Genomic DNA, 17,969 nt, shown 5'->3' with positions numbered 1-17,969 from the left:
TTGTTTAACACTGGAATGGGGTGGTGCACTGTTCACTACCCGAATATACTGCCACATCGGGTCAATGCATAGGGCGACAGAAGCAAGCTTCCAAATCAGCTCCCTTTCTCAAAAATCCATTTAATTTATGGTCCCCAGATAGGGAACGTATGTATCAGTATGTGCTCACAAGTCACCCAAGTGCAAGTATTCACACAAAAAAAAACGTGCCTCAGGATGCGATCTGTCGCAAGATCCTTTCTTTTTTTACACTTGATCTAAGCCAAAAGGCCTAGAGGGGATAACCGGGAAAGGGGTGGACCCAACCATGTCCCCTTCATGAGCACTCACATTACTCATAGGAATGGAAGGAAGGCTGGCAGCCAACCAGCCTCCCATACACTCTCTGGGTGGGTGGCAGTCAGCCACCCATACATACATACAGCACAGGCTAAACCCACATCATCACTTAAAAAAAGGACAGGCGACCATTGCACTCTGATGGAGCATTTAGCAATGCAATCCATAGCCTGGCTTTTGCCTGAACCCCCATCACTCCTCCTCTTGCATATAAGACAATATTTCAGATCTGCATATGAAAACAACACGCCTACCTTTGTTGCACATAGCTGCCTGCCTGTCTCTAGTTACCCCACTGGCTGTAGCTGCGTCCCTTCCGACATGGAATAACACCAACTGTAACGATAAACTGAAAATTAACAGTATAAACCTGCATCATTTTGGACTCTGGTATTTGCTGAATCCGGGTGACCTGACAATCGATGGTGGTGCCGCTGGTGATTCTGGCCTTCTTGGAATCTGTTGGGCCTATGTGTTAGCTCACACATCACTTGGGTATCCATGGTAACTACCACAACATGGTCATCTGCAGTTTACATCTAGCCCGTGGCATTGAATGGCATTTTAAAAGTGCTAAGGGTCCTGGTGCAATAATCCTCCCATGAGGATCAGCCTCAACGGCTTTGTAGATTGCACTCATGTCAGCAACTCCATATACATTTTTTTTTCTTCATGCTTCTTTCTTCATCCTTTTTTCTTTCTGTCATTCAGACTTTCATTCATTCGATCTCTCTCACTCACTTGCTTTAACTCATTTGTTCTCACTCACTCACTCACTCACTCAATCACTCACTCACTCATTCACTCTCACTCACTCTCACTCTCTCACTCACTCGCTCACTAAGTCAGTCTCTCTCTCTCTCTCTCTCTTTTTCTTTTTATATATATTTTTTTCCGTCTTCTTCTTCTTCTTCTTCTTCTTCTTCTTCAGACCCTGTCATAGCACTAATGCCTTTCCAATACCACCAGCAGATGGAGACACTCCATTGCAACATTGGTTGTGAGCAGCAGTTTCTAAAAACAAATGCCTCATGGCGGATTTCCCATCCATCAATGGATGGTAAATTTTGTTTTTATCATTCACTGACCACAGATACCAATGCATGGTCAAGCAACAGCAATGACACACCCTTGTGTATAGGCATGAGACCCTCACGTCATTTAACAGGATTCAGCACCACCCACAAGACAGCTACCTGTCATGTCATGTCAAACCTGCACAGGTGTGCTAGATTATTATTATTTAGTTTTATTTTATTTTTTTACACCAATCAGTGTGCAAACATGGTCATTAAAACGCTAAATGAATAGACGTTCATAAACCAGTCAGTGCAACTCATCATTTTGGTCTCCAATTCTCAAACTCAAATTCTCACCCACGGAGGATTAAATGAGAATCTTTCTTGTTTAACACTGGAATGGGGTGGTGCACTGTTCACTACCCGAATATACTGCCACATCGGGTCAATGCATAGGGCGACAGAAGCAAGCTTCCAAATCAGCTCCCTTTCTCAAAAATCCATTTAATTTATGGTCCCCAGATAGGGAACGTATGTATCAGTATGTGCTCACAAGTCACCCAAGTGCAAGTATTCACACAAAAAAAAACGTGCCTCAGGATGCGATCTGTCGCAAGATCCTTTCTTTTTTTACACTTGATCTAAGCCAAAAGGCCTAGAGGGGATAACCGGGAAAGGGGTGGACCCAACCATGTCCCCTTCATGAGCACTCACATTACTCATAGGAATGGAAGGAAGGCTGGCAGCCAACCAGCCTCCCATACACTCTCTGGGTGGGTGGCAGTCAGCCACCCATACATACATACAGCACAGGCTAAACCCACATCATCACTTAAAAAAAGGACAGGCGACCATTGCACTCTGATGGAGCATTTAGCAATGCAATCCATAGCCTGGCTTTTGCCTGAACCCCCATCACTCCTCCTCTTGCATATAAGACAATATTTCAGATCTGCATATGAAAACAACACGCCTACCTTTGTTGCACATAGCTGCCTGCCTGTCTCTAGTTACCCCACTGGCTGTAGCTGCGTCCCTTCCGACATGGAATAACCCCAACTGTAACGATAAACTGAAAATTAACAGTATAAACCTGCATCATTTTGGACTCTGGTATTTGCTGAATCCGGGTGACCTGACAATCGATGGTGGTGCCGCTGGTGATTCTGGCCTTCTTGGAATCTGTTGGGCCTATGTGTTAGCTCACACATCACTTGGGTATCCATGGTAACTACCACAACATGGTCATCTGCAGTTTACATCTAGCCCGTGGCATTGAATGGCATTTTAAAAGTGCTAAGGGTCCTGGTGCAATAATCCTCCCATGAGGATCAGCCTCAACGGCTTTGTAGATTGCACTCATGTCAGCAACTCCATATACATTTTTTTTTCTTCATGCTTCTTTCTTCATCCTTTTTTCTTTCTGTCATTCAGACTTTCATTCATTCGATCTCTCTCACTCACTTGCTTTAACTCATTTGTTCTCACTCACTCACTCACTCACTCAATCACTCACTCACTCATTCACTCTCACTCACTCTCACTCTCTCACTCACTCGCTCACTAAGTCAGTCTCTCTCTCTCTCTCTCTCTTTTTCTTTTTATATATATTTTTTTCCGTCTTCTTCTTCTTCTTCTTCTTCTTCAGACCCTGTCATAGCACTAATGCCTTTCCAATACCACCAGCAGATGGAGACACTCCATTGCAACATTGGTTGTGAGCAGCAGTTTCTAAAAACAAATGCCTCATGGCGGATTTCCCATCCATCAATGGATGGTAAATTTTGTTTTTATCATTCACTGACCACAGATACCAATGCATGGTCAAGCAACAGCAATGACACACCCTTGTGTATAGGCATGAGACCCTCACGTCATTTAACAGGATTCAGCACCACCCACAAGACAGCTACCTGTCATGTCATGTCAAACCTGCACAGGTGTGCTAGATTATTATTATTTAGTTTTATTTTATTTTTTTACACCAATCAGTGTGCAAACATGGTCATTAAAACGCTAAATGAATAGACGTTCATAAACCAGTCAGTGCAACTCATCATTTTGGTCTCCAATTCTCAAACTCAAATTCTCACCCACGGAGGATTAAATGAGAATCTTTCTTGTTTAACACTGGAATGGGGTGGTGCACTGTTCACTACCCGAATATACTGCCACATCGGGTCAATGCATAGGGCGACAGAAGCAAGCTTCCAAATCAGCTCCCTTTCTCAAAAATCCATTTAATTTATGGTCCCCAGATAGGGAACGTATGTATCAGTATGTGCTCACAAGTCACCCAAGTGCAAGTATTCACACAAAAAAAAACGTGCCTCAGGATGCGATCTGTCGCAAGATCCTTTCTTTTTTTACACTTGATCTAAGCCAAAAGGCCTAGAGGGGATAACCGGGAAAGGGGTGGACCCAACCATGTCCCCTTCATGAGCACTCACATTACTCATAGGAATGGAAGGAAGGCTGGCAGCCAACCAGCCTCCCATACACTCTCTGGGTGGGTGGCAGTCAGCCACCCATACATACATACAGCACAGGCTAAACCCACATCATCACTTAAAAAAAGGACAGGCGACCATTGCACTCTGATGGAGCATTTAGCAATGCAATCCATAGCCTGGCTTTTGCCTGAACCCCCATCACTCCTCCTCTTGCATATAAGACAATATTTCAGATCTGCATATGAAAACAACACGCCTACCTTTGTTGCACATAGCTGCCTGCCTGTCTCTAGTTACCCCACTGGCTGTAGCTGCGTCCCTTCCGACATGGAATAACACCAACTGTAACGATAAACTGAAAATTAACAGTATAAACCTGCATCATTTTGGACTCTGGTATTTGCTGAATCCGGGTGACCTGACAATCGATGGTGGTGCCGCTGGTGATTCTGGCCTTCTTGGAATCTGTTGGGCCTATGTGTTAGCTCACACATCACTTGGGTATCCATGGTAACTACCACAACATGGTCATCTGCAGTTTACATCTAGCCCGTGGCATTGAATGGCATTTTAAAAGTGCTAAGGGTCCTGGTGCAATAATCCTCCCATGAGGATCAGCCTCAATGGCTTTGTAGATTGCACTCATGTCAGCAACTCCATATACATTTTTTTTTCTTCATGCTTCTTTCTTCATCCTTTTTTCTTTCTGTCATTCAGACTTTCATTCATTCGATCTCTCTCACTCACTTGCTTTAACTCATTTGTTCTCACTCACTCACTCACTCACTCAATCACTCACTCACTCATTCACTCTCACTCACTCTCACTCTCTCACTCACTCGCTCACTAAGTCAGTCTCTCTCTCTCTCTCTCTCTTTTTCTTTTTATATATATTTTTTTCCGTCTTCTTCTTCTTCTTCTTCTTCTTCTTCTTCAGACCCTGTCATAGCACTAATGCCTTTCCAATACCACCAGCAGATGGAGACACTCCATTGCAACATTGGTTGTGAGCAGCAGTTTCTAAAAACAAATGCCTCATGGCGGATTTCCCATCCATCAATGGATGGTAAATTTTGTTTTTATCATTCACTGACCACAGATACCAATGCATGGTCAAGCAACAGCAATGACACACCCTTGTGTATAGGCATGAGACCCTCACGTCATTTAACAGGATTCAGCACCACCCACAAGACAGCTACCTGTCATGTCATGTCAAACCTGCACAGGTGTGCTAGATTATTATTATTTAGTTTTATTTTATTTTTTTACACCAATCAGTGTGCAAACATGGTCATTAAAACGCTAAATGAATAGACGTTCATAAACCAGTCAGTGCAACTCATCATTTTGGTCTCCAATTCTCAAACTCAAATTCTCACCCACGGAGGATTAAATGAGAATCTTTCTTGTTTAACACTGGAATGGGGTGGTGCACTGTTCACTACCCGAATATACTGCCACATCGGGTCAATGCATAGGGCGACAGAAGCAAGCTTCCAAATCAGCTCCCTTTCTCAAAAATCCATTTAATTTATGGTCCCCAGATAGGGAACGTATGTATCAGTATGTGCTCACAAGTCACCCAAGTGCAAGTATTCACACAAAAAAAAACGTGCCTCAGGATGCGATCTGTCGCAAGATCCTTTCTTTTTTTACACTTGATCTAAGCCAAAAGGCCTAGAGGGGATAACCGGGAAAGGGGTGGACCCAACCATGTCCCCTTCATGAGCACTCACATTACTCATAGGAATGGAAGGAAGGCTGGCAGCCAACCAGCCTCCCATACACTCTCTGGGTGGGTGGCAGTCAGCCACCCATACATACATACAGCACAGGCTAAACCCACATCATCACTTAAAAAAAGGACAGGCGACCATTGCACTCTGATGGAGCATTTAGCAATGCAATCCATAGCCTGGCTTTTGCCTGAACCCCCATCACTCCTCCTCTTGCATATAAGACAATATTTCAGATCTGCATATGAAAACAACACGCCTACCTTTGTTGCACATAGCTGCCTGCCTGTCTCTAGTTACCCCACTGGCTGTAGCTGCGTCCCTTCCGACATGGAATAACCCCAACTGTAACGATAAACTGAAAATTAACAGTATAAACCTGCATCATTTTGGACTCTGGTATTTGCTGAATCCGGGTGACCTGACAATCGATGGTGGTGCCGCTGGTGATTCTGGCCTTCTTGGAATCTGTTGGGCCTATGTGTTAGCTCACACATCACTTGGGTATCCATGGTAACTACCACAACATGGTCATCTGCAGTTTACATCTAGCCCGTGGCATTGAATGGCATTTTAAAAGTGCTAAGGGTCCTGGTGCAATAATCCTCCCATGAGGATCAGCCTCAACGGCTTTGTAGATTGCACTCATGTCAGCAACTCCATATACATTTTTTTTTCTTCATGCTTCTTTCTTCATCCTTTTTTCTTTCTGTCATTCAGACTTTCATTCATTCGATCTCTCTCACTCACTTGCTTTAACTCATTTGTTCTCACTCACTCACTCACTCACTCAATCACTCACTCACTCATTCACTCTCACTCACTCTCACTCTCTCACTCACTCGCTCACTAAGTCAGTCTCTCTCTCTCTCTCTCTTTTTCTTTTTATATATATTTTTTTCCGTCTTCTTCTTCTTCTTCTTCTTCTTCTTCTTCAGACCCTGTCATAGCACTAATGCCTTTCCAATACCACCAGCAGATGGAGACACTCCATTGCAACATTGGTTGTGAGCAGCAGTTTCTAAAAACAAATGCCTCATGGCGGATTTCCCATCCATCAATGGATGGTAAATTTTGTTTTTATCATTCACTGACCACAGATACCAATGCATGGTCAAGCAACAGCAATGACACACCCTTGTGTATAGGCATGAGACCCTCACGTCATTTAACAGGATTCAGCACCACCCACAAGACAGCTACCTGTCATGTCATGTCAAACCTGCACAGGTGTGCTAGATTATTATTATTTAGTTTTATTTTATTTTTTTACACCAATCAGTGTGCAAACATGGTCATTAAAACGCTAAATGAATAGACGTTCATAAACCAGTCAGTGCAACTCATCATTTTGGTCTCCAATTCTCAAACTCAAATTCTCACCCACGGAGGATTAAATGAGAATCTTTCTTGTTTAACACTGGAATGGGGTGGTGCACTGTTCACTACCCGAATATACTGCCACATCGGGTCAATGCATAGGGCGACAGAAGCAAGCTTCCAAATCAGCTCCCTTTCTCAAAAATCCATTTAATTTATGGTCCCCAGATAGGGAACGTATGTATCAGTATGTGCTCACAAGTCACCCAAGTGCAAGTATTCACACAAAAAAAAACCTGCCTCAGGATGCGATCTGTCGCAAGATCCTTTCTTTTTTTACACTTGATCTAAGCCAAAAGGCCTAGAGGGGATAACCGGGAAAGGGGTGGACCCAACCATGTCCCCTTCATGAGCACTCACATTACTCATAGGAATGGAAGGAAGGCTGGCAGCCAACCAGCCTCCCATACACTCTCTGGGTGGGTGGCAGTCAGCCACCCATACATACATACAGCACAGGCTAAACCCACATCATCACTTAAAAAAAGGACAGGCGACCATTGCACTCTGATGGAGCATTTAGCAATGCAATCCATAGCCTGGCTTTTGCCTGAACCCCCATCACTCCTCCTCTTGCATATAAGACAATATTTCAGATCTGCATATGAAAACAACACGCCTACCTTTGTTGCACATAGCTGCCTGCCTGTCTCTAGTTACCCCACTGGCTGTAGCTGCGTCCCTTCCGACATGGAATAACACCAACTGTAACGATAAACTGAAAATTAACAGTATAAACCTGCATCATTTTGGACTCTGGTATTTGCTGAATCCGGGTGACCTGACAATCGATGGTGGTGCCGCTGGTGATTCTGGCCTTCTTGGAATCTGTTGGGCCTATGTGTTAGCTCACACATCACTTGGGTATCCATGGTAACTACCACAACATGGTCATCTGCAGTTTACATCTAGCCCGTGGCATTGAATGGCATTTTAAAAGTGCTAAGGGTCCTGGTGCAATAATCCTCCCATGAGGATCAGCCTCAACGGCTTTGTAGATTGCACTCATGTCAGCAACTCCATATACATTTTTTTTTCTTCATGCTTCTTTCTTCATCCTTTTTTCTTTCTGTCATTCAGACTTTCATTCATTCGATCTCTCTCACTCACTTGCTTTAACTCATTTGTTCTCACTCACTCACTCACTCACTCAATCACTCACTCACTCATTCACTCTCACTCACTCTCACTCTCTCACTCACTCGCTCACTAAGTCAGTCTCTCTCTCTCTCTCTCTCTTTTTCTTTTTATATATATTTTTTTCCGTCTTCTTCTTCTTCTTCTTCTTCTTCTTCTTCAGACCCTGTCATAGCACTAATGCCTTTCCAATACCACCAGCAGATGGAGACACTCCATTGCAACATTGGTTGTGAGCAGCAGTTTCTAAAAACAAATGCCTCATGGCGGATTTCCCATCCATCAATGGATGGTAAATTTTGTTTTTATCATTCACTGACCACAGATACCAATGCATGGTCAAGCAACAGCAATGACACACCCTTGTGTATAGGCATGAGACCCTCACGTCATTTAACAGGATTCAGCACCACCCACAAGACAGCTACCTGTCATGTCATGTCAAACCTGCACAGGTGTGCTAGATTATTATTATTTAGTTTTATTTTATTTTTTTACACCAATCAGTGTGCAAACATGGTCATTAAAACGCTAAATGAATAGACGTTCATAAACCAGTCAGTGCAACTCATCATTTTGGTCTCCAATTCTCAAACTCAAATTCTCACCCACGGAGGATTAAATGAGAATCTTTCTTGTTTAACACTGGAATGGGGTGGTGCACTGTTCACTACCCGAATATACTGCCACATCGGGTCAATGCATAGGGCGACAGAAGCAAGCTTCCAAATCAGCTCCCTTTCTCAAAAATCCATTTAATTTATGGTCCCCAGATAGGGAACGTATGTATCAGTATGTGCTCACAAGTCACCCAAGTGCAAGTATTCACACAAAAAAAAACGTGCCTCAGGATGCGATCTGTCGCAAGATCCTTTCTTTTTTTACACTTGATCTAAGCCAAAAGGCCTAGAGGGGATAACCGGGAAAGGGGTGGACCCAACCATGTCCCCTTCATGAGCACTCACATTACTCATAGGAATGGAAGGAAGGCTGGCAGCCAACCAGCCTCCCATACACTCTCTGGGTGGGTGGCAGTCAGCCACCCATACATACATACAGCACAGGCTAAACCCACATCATCACTTAAAAAAAGGACAGGCGACCATTGCACTCTGATGGAGCATTTAGCAATGCAATCCATAGCCTGGCTTTTGCCTGAACCCCCATCACTCCTCCTCTTGCATATAAGACAATATTTCAGATCTGCATATGAAAACAACACGCCTACCTTTGTTGCACATAGCTGCCTGCCTGTCTCTAGTTACCCCACTGGCTGTAGCTGCGTCCCTTCCGACATGGAATAACACCAACTGTAACGATAAACTGAAAATTAACAGTATAAACCTGCATCATTTTGGACTCTGGTATTTGCTGAATCCGGGTGACCTGACAATCGATGGTGGTGCCGCTGGTGATTCTGGCCTTCTTGGAATCTGTTGGGCCTATGTGTTAGCTCACACATCACTTGGGTATCCATGGTAACTACCACAACATGGTCATCTGCAGTTTACATCTAGCCCGTGGCATTGAATGGCATTTTAAAAGTGCTAAGGGTCCTGGTGCAATAATCCTCCCATGAGGATCAGCCTCAACGGCTTTGTAGATTGCACTCATGTCAGCAACTCCATATACATTTTTTTTTCTTCATGCTTCTTTCTTCATCCTTTTTTCTTTCTGTCATTCAGACTTTCATTCATTCGATCTCTCTCACTCACTTGCTTTAACTCATTTGTTCTCACTCACTCACTCACTCACTCAATCACTCACTCACTCATTCACTCTCACTCACTCTCACTCTCTCACTCACTCGCTCACTAAGTCAGTCTCTCTCTCTCTCTCTCTCTTTTTCTTTTTATATATATTTTTTTCCGTCTTCTTCTTCTTCTTCTTCTTCTTCTTCAGACCCTGTCATAGCACTAATGCCTTTCCAATACCACCAGCAGATGGAGACACTCCATTGCAACATTGGTTGTGAGCAGCAGTTTCTAAAAACAAATGCCTCATGGCGGATTTCCCATCCATCAATGGATGGTAAATTTTGTTTTTATCATTCACTGACCACAGATACCAATGCATGGTCAAGCAACAGCAATGACACACCCTTGTGTATAGGCATGAGACCCTCACGTCATTTAACAGGATTCAGCACCACCCACAAGACAGCTACCTGTCATGTCATGTCAAACCTGCACAGGTGTGCTAGATTATTATTATTTAGTTTTATTTTATTTTTTTACACCAATCAGTGTGCAAACATGGTCATTAAAACGCTAAATGAATAGACGTTCATAAACCAGTCAGTGCAACTCATCATTTTGGTCTCCAATTCTCAAACTCAAATTCTCACCCACGGAGGATTAAATGAGAATCTTTCTTGTTTAACACTGGAATGGGGTGGTGCACTGTTCACTACCCGAATATACTGCCACATCGGGTCAATGCATAGGGCGACAGAAGCAAGCTTCCAAATCAGCTCCCTTTCTCAAAAATCCATTTAATTTATGGTCCCCAGATAGGGAACGTATGTATCAGTATGTGCTCACAAGTCACCCAAGTGCAAGTATTCACACAAAAAAAAACGTGCCTCAGGATGCGATCTGTCGCAAGATCCTTTCTTTTTTTACACTTGATCTAAGCCAAAAGGCCTAGAGGGGATAACCGGGAAAGGGGTGGACCCAACCATGTCCCCTTCATGAGCACTCACATTACTCATAGGAATGGAAGGAAGGCTGGCAGCCAACCAGCCTCCCATACACTCTCTGGGTGGGTGGCAGTCAGCCACCCATACATACATACAGCACAGGCTAAACCCACATCATCACTTAAAAAAAGGACAGGCGACCATTGCACTCTGATGGAGCATTTAGCAATGCAATCCATAGCCTGGCTTTTGCCTGAACCCCCATCACTCCTCCTCTTGCATATAAGACAATATTTCAGATCTGCATATGAAAACAACACGCCTACCTTTGTGGCACATAGCTGCCTGCCTGTCTCTAGTTACCCCACTGGCTGTAGCTGCGTCCCTTCCGACATGGAATAACACCAACTGTAACGATAAACTGAAAATTAACAGTATAAACCTGCATCATTTTGGACTCTGGTATTTGCTGAATCCGGGTGACCTGACAATCGATGGTGGTGCCGCTGGTGATTCTGGCCTTCTTGGAATCTGTTGGGCCTATGTGTTAGCTCACACATCACTTGGGTATCCATGGTAACTACCACAACATGGTCATCTGCAGTTTACATCTAGCCCGTGGCATTGAATGGCATTTTAAAAGTGCTAAGGGTCCTGGTGCAATAATCCTCCCATGAGGATCAGCCTCAACGGCTTTGTAGATTGCACTCATGTCAGCAACTCCATATACATTTTTTTTTCTTCATGCTTCTTTCTTCATCCTTTTTTCTTTCTGTCATTCAGACTTTCATTCATTCGATCTCTCTCACTCACTTGCTTTAACTCATTTGTTCTCACTCACTCACTCACTCACTCAATCACTCACTCACTCATTCACTCTCACTCACTCTCACTCTCTCACTCACTCGCTCACTAAGTCAGTCTCTCTCTCTCTCTCTCTCTTTTTCTTTTTATATATATTTTTTTCCGTCTTCTTCTTCTTCTTCTTCTTCTTCTTCTTCTTCAGACCCTGTCATAGCACTAATGCCTTTCCAATACCACCAGCAGATGGAGACACTCCATTGCAACATTGGTTGTGAGCAGCAGTTTCTAAAAACAAATGCCTCATGGCGGATTTCCCATCCATCAATGGATGGTAAATTTTGTTTTTATCATTCACTGACCACAGATACCAATGCATGGTCAAGCAACAGCAATGACACACCTTTGTGTATAGGCATGAGACCCTCACGTCATTTAACAGGATTCAGCACCACCCACAAGACAGCTACCTGTCATGTCATGTCAAACCTGCACAGGTGTGCTAGATTATTATTATTTAGTTTTATTTTATTTTTTTACACCAATCAGTGTGCAAACATGGTCATTAAAACGCTAAATGAATAGACGTTCATAAACCAGTCAGTGCAACTCATCATTTTGGTCTCCAATTCTCAAACTCAAATTCTCACCCACGGAGGATTAAATGAGAATCTTTCTTGTTTAACACTGGAATGGGGTGGTGCACTGTTCACTACCCGAATATACTGCCACATCGGGTCAATGCATAGGGCGACAGAAGCAAGCTTCCAAATCAGCTCCCTTTCTCAAAAATCCATTTAATTTATGGTCCCCAGATAGGGAACGTATGTATCAGTATGTGCTCACAAGTCACCCAAGTGCAAGTATTCACACAAAAAAAAACGTGCCTCAGGATGCGATCTGTCGCAAGATCCTTTCTTTTTTTACACTTGATCTAAGCCAAAAGGCCTAGAGGGGATAACCGGGAAAGGGGTGGACCCAACCATGTCCCCTTCATGAGCACTCACATTACTCATAGGAATGGAAGGAAGGCTGGCAGCCAACCAGCCTCCCATACACTCTCTGGGTGGGTGGCAGTCAGCCACCCATACATACATACAGCACAGGCTAAACCCACATCATCACTTAAAAAAAGGACAGGCGACCATTGCACTCTGATGGAGCATTTAGCAATGCAATCCATAGCCTGGCTTTTGCCTGAACCCCCATCACTCCTCCTCTTGCATATAAGACAATATTTCAGATCTGCATATGAAAACAACACGCCTACCTTTGTTGCACATAGCTGCCTGCCTGTCTCTAGTTACCCCACTGGCTGTAGCTGCGTCCCTTCCGACATGGAATAACACCAACTGTAACGATAAACTGAAAATTAACAGTATAAACCTGCATCATTTTGGACTCTGGTATTTGCTGAATCCGGGTGACCTGACAATCGATGGTGGTGCCGCTGGTGATTCTGGCCTTCTTGGAATCTGTTGGGCCTATGTGTTAGCTCACACATCACTTGGGTATCCATGGTAACTACCACAACATGGTCATCTGCAGTTTACATCTAGCCCGTGGCATTGAATGGCATTTTAAAAGTGCTAAGGGTCCTGGTGCAATAATCCTCCCATGAGGATCAGCCTCAACGGCTTTGTAGATTGCACTCATGTCAGCAACTCCATATACATTTTTTTTTCTTCATGCTTCTTTCTTCATCCTTTTTTCTTTCTGTCATTCAGACTTTCATTCATTCGATCTCTCTCACTCACTTGCTTTAACTCATTTGTTCTCACTCACTCACTCACTCACTCAATCACTCACTCACTCATTCACTCTCACTCACTCTCACTCTCTCACTCACTCGCTCACTAAGTCAGTCTCTCTCTCTCTCTCTCTCTTTTTCTTTTTATATATATTTTTTTCCGTCTTCTTCTTCTTCTTCTTCTTCTTCTTCTTCTTCTTCAGACCCTGTCATAGCACTAATGCCTTTCCAATACCACCAGCAGATGGAGACACTCCATTGCAACATTGGTTGTGAGCAGCAGTTTCTAAAAACAAATGCCTCATGGCGGATTTCCCATCCATCAATGGATGGTAAATTTTGTTTTTATCATTCACTGACCACAGATACCAATGCATGGTCAAGCAACAGCAATGACACACCCTTGTGTATAGGCATGAGACCCTCACGTCATTTAACAGGATTCAGCACCACCCACAAGACAGCTACCTGTCATGTCATGTCAAACCTGCACAGGTGTGCTAGATTATTATTATTTAGTTTTATTTTATTTTTTTACACCAATCAGTGTGCAAACATGGTCATTAAAACGCTAAATGAATAGACGTTCATAAACCAGTCAGTGCAACTCATCATTTTGGTCTCCAATTCTCAAACTCAAATTCTCACCCACGGAGGATTAAATGAGAATCTTTCTTGTTTAACACTGGAATGGGGTGGTGCACTGTTCACTACCCGAATATACTGCCACATCGGGTCAATGCATAGGGCGACAGAAGCAAGCTTCCAAATCAGCTCCCTTTCTCAAAAATCCATTTAATTTATGGTCCCCAGATAGGGAACGTATGTATCAGTATGTGCTCACAAGTCACCCAAGTGCAAGTATTCACACAAAAAAAAACGTGCCTCAGGATGCGATCTGTCGCAAGATCCTTTCTTTTTTTACACTTGATCTAAGCCAAAAGGCCTAGAGGGGATAACCGGGAAAGGGGTGGACCCAACCATGTCCCCTTCATGAGCACTCACATTACTCATAGGAATGGAAGGAAGGCTGGCAGCCAACCAGCCTCCCATACACTCTCTGGGTGGGTGGCAGTCAGCCACCCATACATACATACAGCACAGGCTAAACCCACATCATCACTTAAAAAAAGGACAGGCGACCATTGCACTCTGATGGAGCATTTAGCAATGCAATCCATAGCCTGGCTTTTGCCTGAACCCCCATCACTCCTCCTCTTGCATATAAGACAATATTTCAGATCTGCATATGAAAACAACACGCCTACCTTTGTTGCACATAGCTGCCTGCCTTTCTCTAGTTACCCCACTGGCTGTAGCTGCGTCCCTTCCGACATGGAATAACACCAACTGTAACGATAAACTGAAAATTAACAGTATAAACCTGCATCATTTTGGACTCTGGTATTTGCTGAATCCGGGTGACCTGACAATCGATGGTGGTGCCGCTGGTGATTCTGGCCTTCTTGGAATCTGTTGGGCCTATGTGTTAGCTCACACATCACTTGGGTATCCATGGTAACTACCACAACATGGTCATCTGCAGTTTACATCTAGCCCGTGGCATTGAATGGCATTTTAAAAGTGCTAAGGGTCCTGGTGCAATAATCCTCCCATGAGGATCAGCCTCAACGGCTTTGTAGATTGCACTCATGTCAGCAACTCCATATACATTTTTTTTTCTTCATGCTTCTTTCTTCATCCTTTTTTCTTTCTGTCATTCAGACTTTCATTCATTCGATCTCTCTCACTCACTTGCTTTAACTCATTTGTTCTCACTCACTCACTCACTCACTCAATCACTCACTCACTCATTCACTCTCACTCACTCTCACTCTCTCACTCACTCGCTCACTAAGTCAGTCTCTCTCTCTCTCTCTCTCTTTTTCTTTTTATATATATTTTTTTCCGTCTTCTTCTTCTTCTTCTTCTTCTTCTTCTTCTTCAGACCCTGTCATAGCACTAATGCCTTTCCAATACCACCAGCAGATGGAGACACTCCATTGCAACATTGGTTGTGAGCAGCAGTTTCTAAAAACAAATGCCTCATGGCGGATTTCCCATCCATCAATGGATGGTAAATTTTGTTTTTATCATTCACTGACCACAGATACCAATGCATGGTCAAGCAACAGCAATGACACGCCCTTGTGTATAGGCATGAGACCCTCACGTCATTTAACAGGATTCAGCACCACCCACAAGACAGCTACCTGTCATGTCATGTCAAACCTGCACAGGTGTGCTAGATTATTATTATTTAGTTTTATTTTATTTTTTTACACCAATCAGTGTGCAAACATGGTCATTAAAACGCTAAATGAATAGACGTTCATAAACCAGTCAGTGCAACTCATCATTTTGGTCTCCAATTCTCAAACTCAAATTCTCACCCACGGAGGATTAAATGAGAATCTTTCTTGTTTAACACTGGAATGGGGTGGTGCACTGTTCACTACCCGAATATACTGCCACATCGGGTCAATGCATAGGGCGACAGAAGCAAGCTTCCAAATCAGCTCCCTTTCTCAAAAATCCATTTAATTTATGGTCCCCAGATAGGGAACGTATGTATCAGTATGTGCTCACAAGTCACCCAAGTGCAAGTATTCACACAAAAAAAAACGTGCCTCAGGATGCGATCTGTCGCAAGATCCTTTCTTTTTTTACACTTGATCTAAGCCAAAAGGCCTAGAGGGGATAACCGGGAAAGGGGTGGACCCAACCATGTCCCCTTCATGAGCACTCACATTACTCATAGGAATGGAAGGAAGGCTGGCAGCCAACCAGCCTCCCATACACTCTCTGGGTGGGTGGCAGTCAGCCACCCATACATACATACAGCACAGGCTAAACCCACATCATCACTTAAAAAAAGGACAGGCGACCATTGCACTCTGATGGAGCATTTAGCAATGCAATCCATAGCCTGGCTTTTGCCTGAACCCCCATCACTCCTCCTCTTGCATATAAGACAATATTTCAGATCTGCATATGAAAACAACACGCCTACCTTTGTTGCACATAGCTGCCTGCCTGTCTCTAGTTACCCCACTGGCTGTAGCTGCGTCCCTTCCGACATGGAATAACACCAACTGTAACGATAAACTGAAAATTAACAGTATAAACCTGCATCATTTTGGACTCTGGTATTTGCTGAATCCGGGTGACCTGACAATCGATGGTGGTGCCGCTGGTGATTCTGGCCTTCTTGGAATCTGTTGGGCCTATGTGTTAGCTCACACATCACTTGGGTATCCATGGTAACTACCACAACATGGTCATCTGCAGTTTACATCTAGCCCGTGGCATTGAATGGCATTTTAAAAGTGCTAAGGGTCCTGGTGCAATAATCCTCCCATGAGGATCAGCCTCAACGGCTTTGTAGATTGCACTCATGTCAGCAACTCCATATACATTTTTTTTTCTTCATGCTTCTTTCTTCATCCTTTTTTCTTTCTGTCATTCAGACTTTCATTCATTCGATCTCTCTCACTCACTTGCTTTAACTCATTTGTTCTCACTCACTCACTCACTCACTCAATCACTCACTCACTCATTCACTCTCACTCACTCTCACTCTCTCACTCACTCGCTCACTAAGTCAGTCTCTCTCTCTCTCTCTCTCTTTTTCTTTTTATATATATTTTTTTCCGTCTTCTTCTTCTTCTTCTTCTTCTTCTTCTTCTTCTTCAGACCCTGTCATAGCACTAATGCCTTTCCAATACCACCAGCAGATGGAGACACTCCATTGCAACATTGGTTGTGAGCAGCAGTTTCTAAAAACAAATGCCTCATGGCGGATTTCCCATCCATCAATGGATGGTAAATTTTGTTTTTATCATTCACTGACCACAGATACCAATGCATGGTCAAGCAACAGCAATGACACACCCTTGTGTATAGGCATGAGACCCTCACGTCATTTAACAGGATTCAGCACCACCCACAAGACAGCTACCTGTCATGTCATGTCAAACCTGCACAGGTGTGCTAGATTATTATTATTTAGTTTTATTTTATTTTTTTACACCAATCAGTGTGCAAACATGGTCATTAAAACGCTAAATGAATAGACGTTCATAAACCAGTCAGTGCAACTCATCATTTTGGTCTCCAATTCTCAAACTCAAATTCTCACCCACGGAGGATTAAATGAGAATCTTTCTTGTTTAACACTGGAATGGGGTGGTGCACTGTTCACTACCCGAATATACTGCCACATCGGGTCAATGCATAGGGCGACAGAAGCAAGCTTCCAAATCAGCTCCCTTTCTCAAAAATCCATTTAATTTATGGTCCCCAGATAGGGAACGTATGTATCAGTATGTGCTCACAAGTCACCCAAGTGCAAGTATTCACACAAAAAAAAACGTGCCTCAGGATGCGATCTGTCGCAAGATCCTTTCTTTTTTTACACTTGATCTAAGCCAAAAGGCCTAGAGGGGATAACCGGGAAAGGGGTGGACCCAACCATGTCCCCTTCATGAGCACTCACATTACTCATAGGAATGGAAGGAAGGCTGGCAGCCAACCAGCCTCCCATACACTCTCTGGGTGGGTGGCAGTCAGCCACCCATACATACATACAGCACAGGCTAAACCCACATCATCACTTAAAAAAAGGACAGGCGACCATTGCACTCTGATGGAGCATTTAGCAATGCAATCCATAGCCTGGCTTTTGCCTGAACCCCCATCACTCCTCCT

The 17,969-nt window shown here is 43.6% G+C and overlaps 11 pseudogenes; all 11 read right to left on the bottom strand.

The window, feature by feature from the left end:
• Positions 1-18: 18 nt before the first annotated feature.
• Positions 19-282, bottom strand: LOC130315450 (U2 spliceosomal RNA; annotated as a pseudogene).
• Positions 283-1,760: 1,478 nt separating this feature from the next.
• Positions 1,761-2,024, bottom strand: LOC130315449 (U2 spliceosomal RNA; annotated as a pseudogene).
• A 1,472-nt stretch (positions 2,025-3,496) lies between these two features.
• Positions 3,497-3,760, bottom strand: LOC130315448 (U2 spliceosomal RNA; annotated as a pseudogene).
• Positions 3,761-5,238: 1,478 nt separating this feature from the next.
• On the bottom strand, positions 5,239-5,502 carry LOC130315447 (U2 spliceosomal RNA; annotated as a pseudogene).
• Positions 5,503-6,978: 1,476 nt separating this feature from the next.
• LOC130315428 (U2 spliceosomal RNA) lies at positions 6,979-7,242 on the bottom strand (annotated as a pseudogene).
• Positions 7,243-8,720: 1,478 nt separating this feature from the next.
• LOC130315446 (U2 spliceosomal RNA) lies at positions 8,721-8,984 on the bottom strand (annotated as a pseudogene).
• A 1,475-nt stretch (positions 8,985-10,459) lies between these two features.
• LOC130315445 (U2 spliceosomal RNA) lies at positions 10,460-10,723 on the bottom strand (annotated as a pseudogene).
• A 1,481-nt stretch (positions 10,724-12,204) lies between these two features.
• On the bottom strand, positions 12,205-12,468 carry LOC130315444 (U2 spliceosomal RNA; annotated as a pseudogene).
• Positions 12,469-13,952: 1,484 nt separating this feature from the next.
• LOC130315443 (U2 spliceosomal RNA) lies at positions 13,953-14,216 on the bottom strand (annotated as a pseudogene).
• A 1,481-nt stretch (positions 14,217-15,697) lies between these two features.
• On the bottom strand, positions 15,698-15,961 carry LOC130315442 (U2 spliceosomal RNA; annotated as a pseudogene).
• Positions 15,962-17,445: 1,484 nt separating this feature from the next.
• On the bottom strand, positions 17,446-17,709 carry LOC130315439 (U2 spliceosomal RNA; annotated as a pseudogene).
• Between the last annotated feature and the right edge of the window lie 260 nt (positions 17,710-17,969).

The sequence above is a fragment of the Hyla sarda genome, unplaced genomic scaffold (genome assembly GCF_029499605.1).
Source record: "Hyla sarda isolate aHylSar1 unplaced genomic scaffold, aHylSar1.hap1 scaffold_1878, whole genome shotgun sequence".
Classification (NCBI taxonomy): domain Eukaryota; kingdom Metazoa; phylum Chordata; class Amphibia; order Anura; family Hylidae; genus Hyla; species Hyla sarda.
The sequence above is the reverse complement of the archived record's forward strand: the minus strand, read 5'-3'. Positions and strand labels throughout refer to the sequence as shown.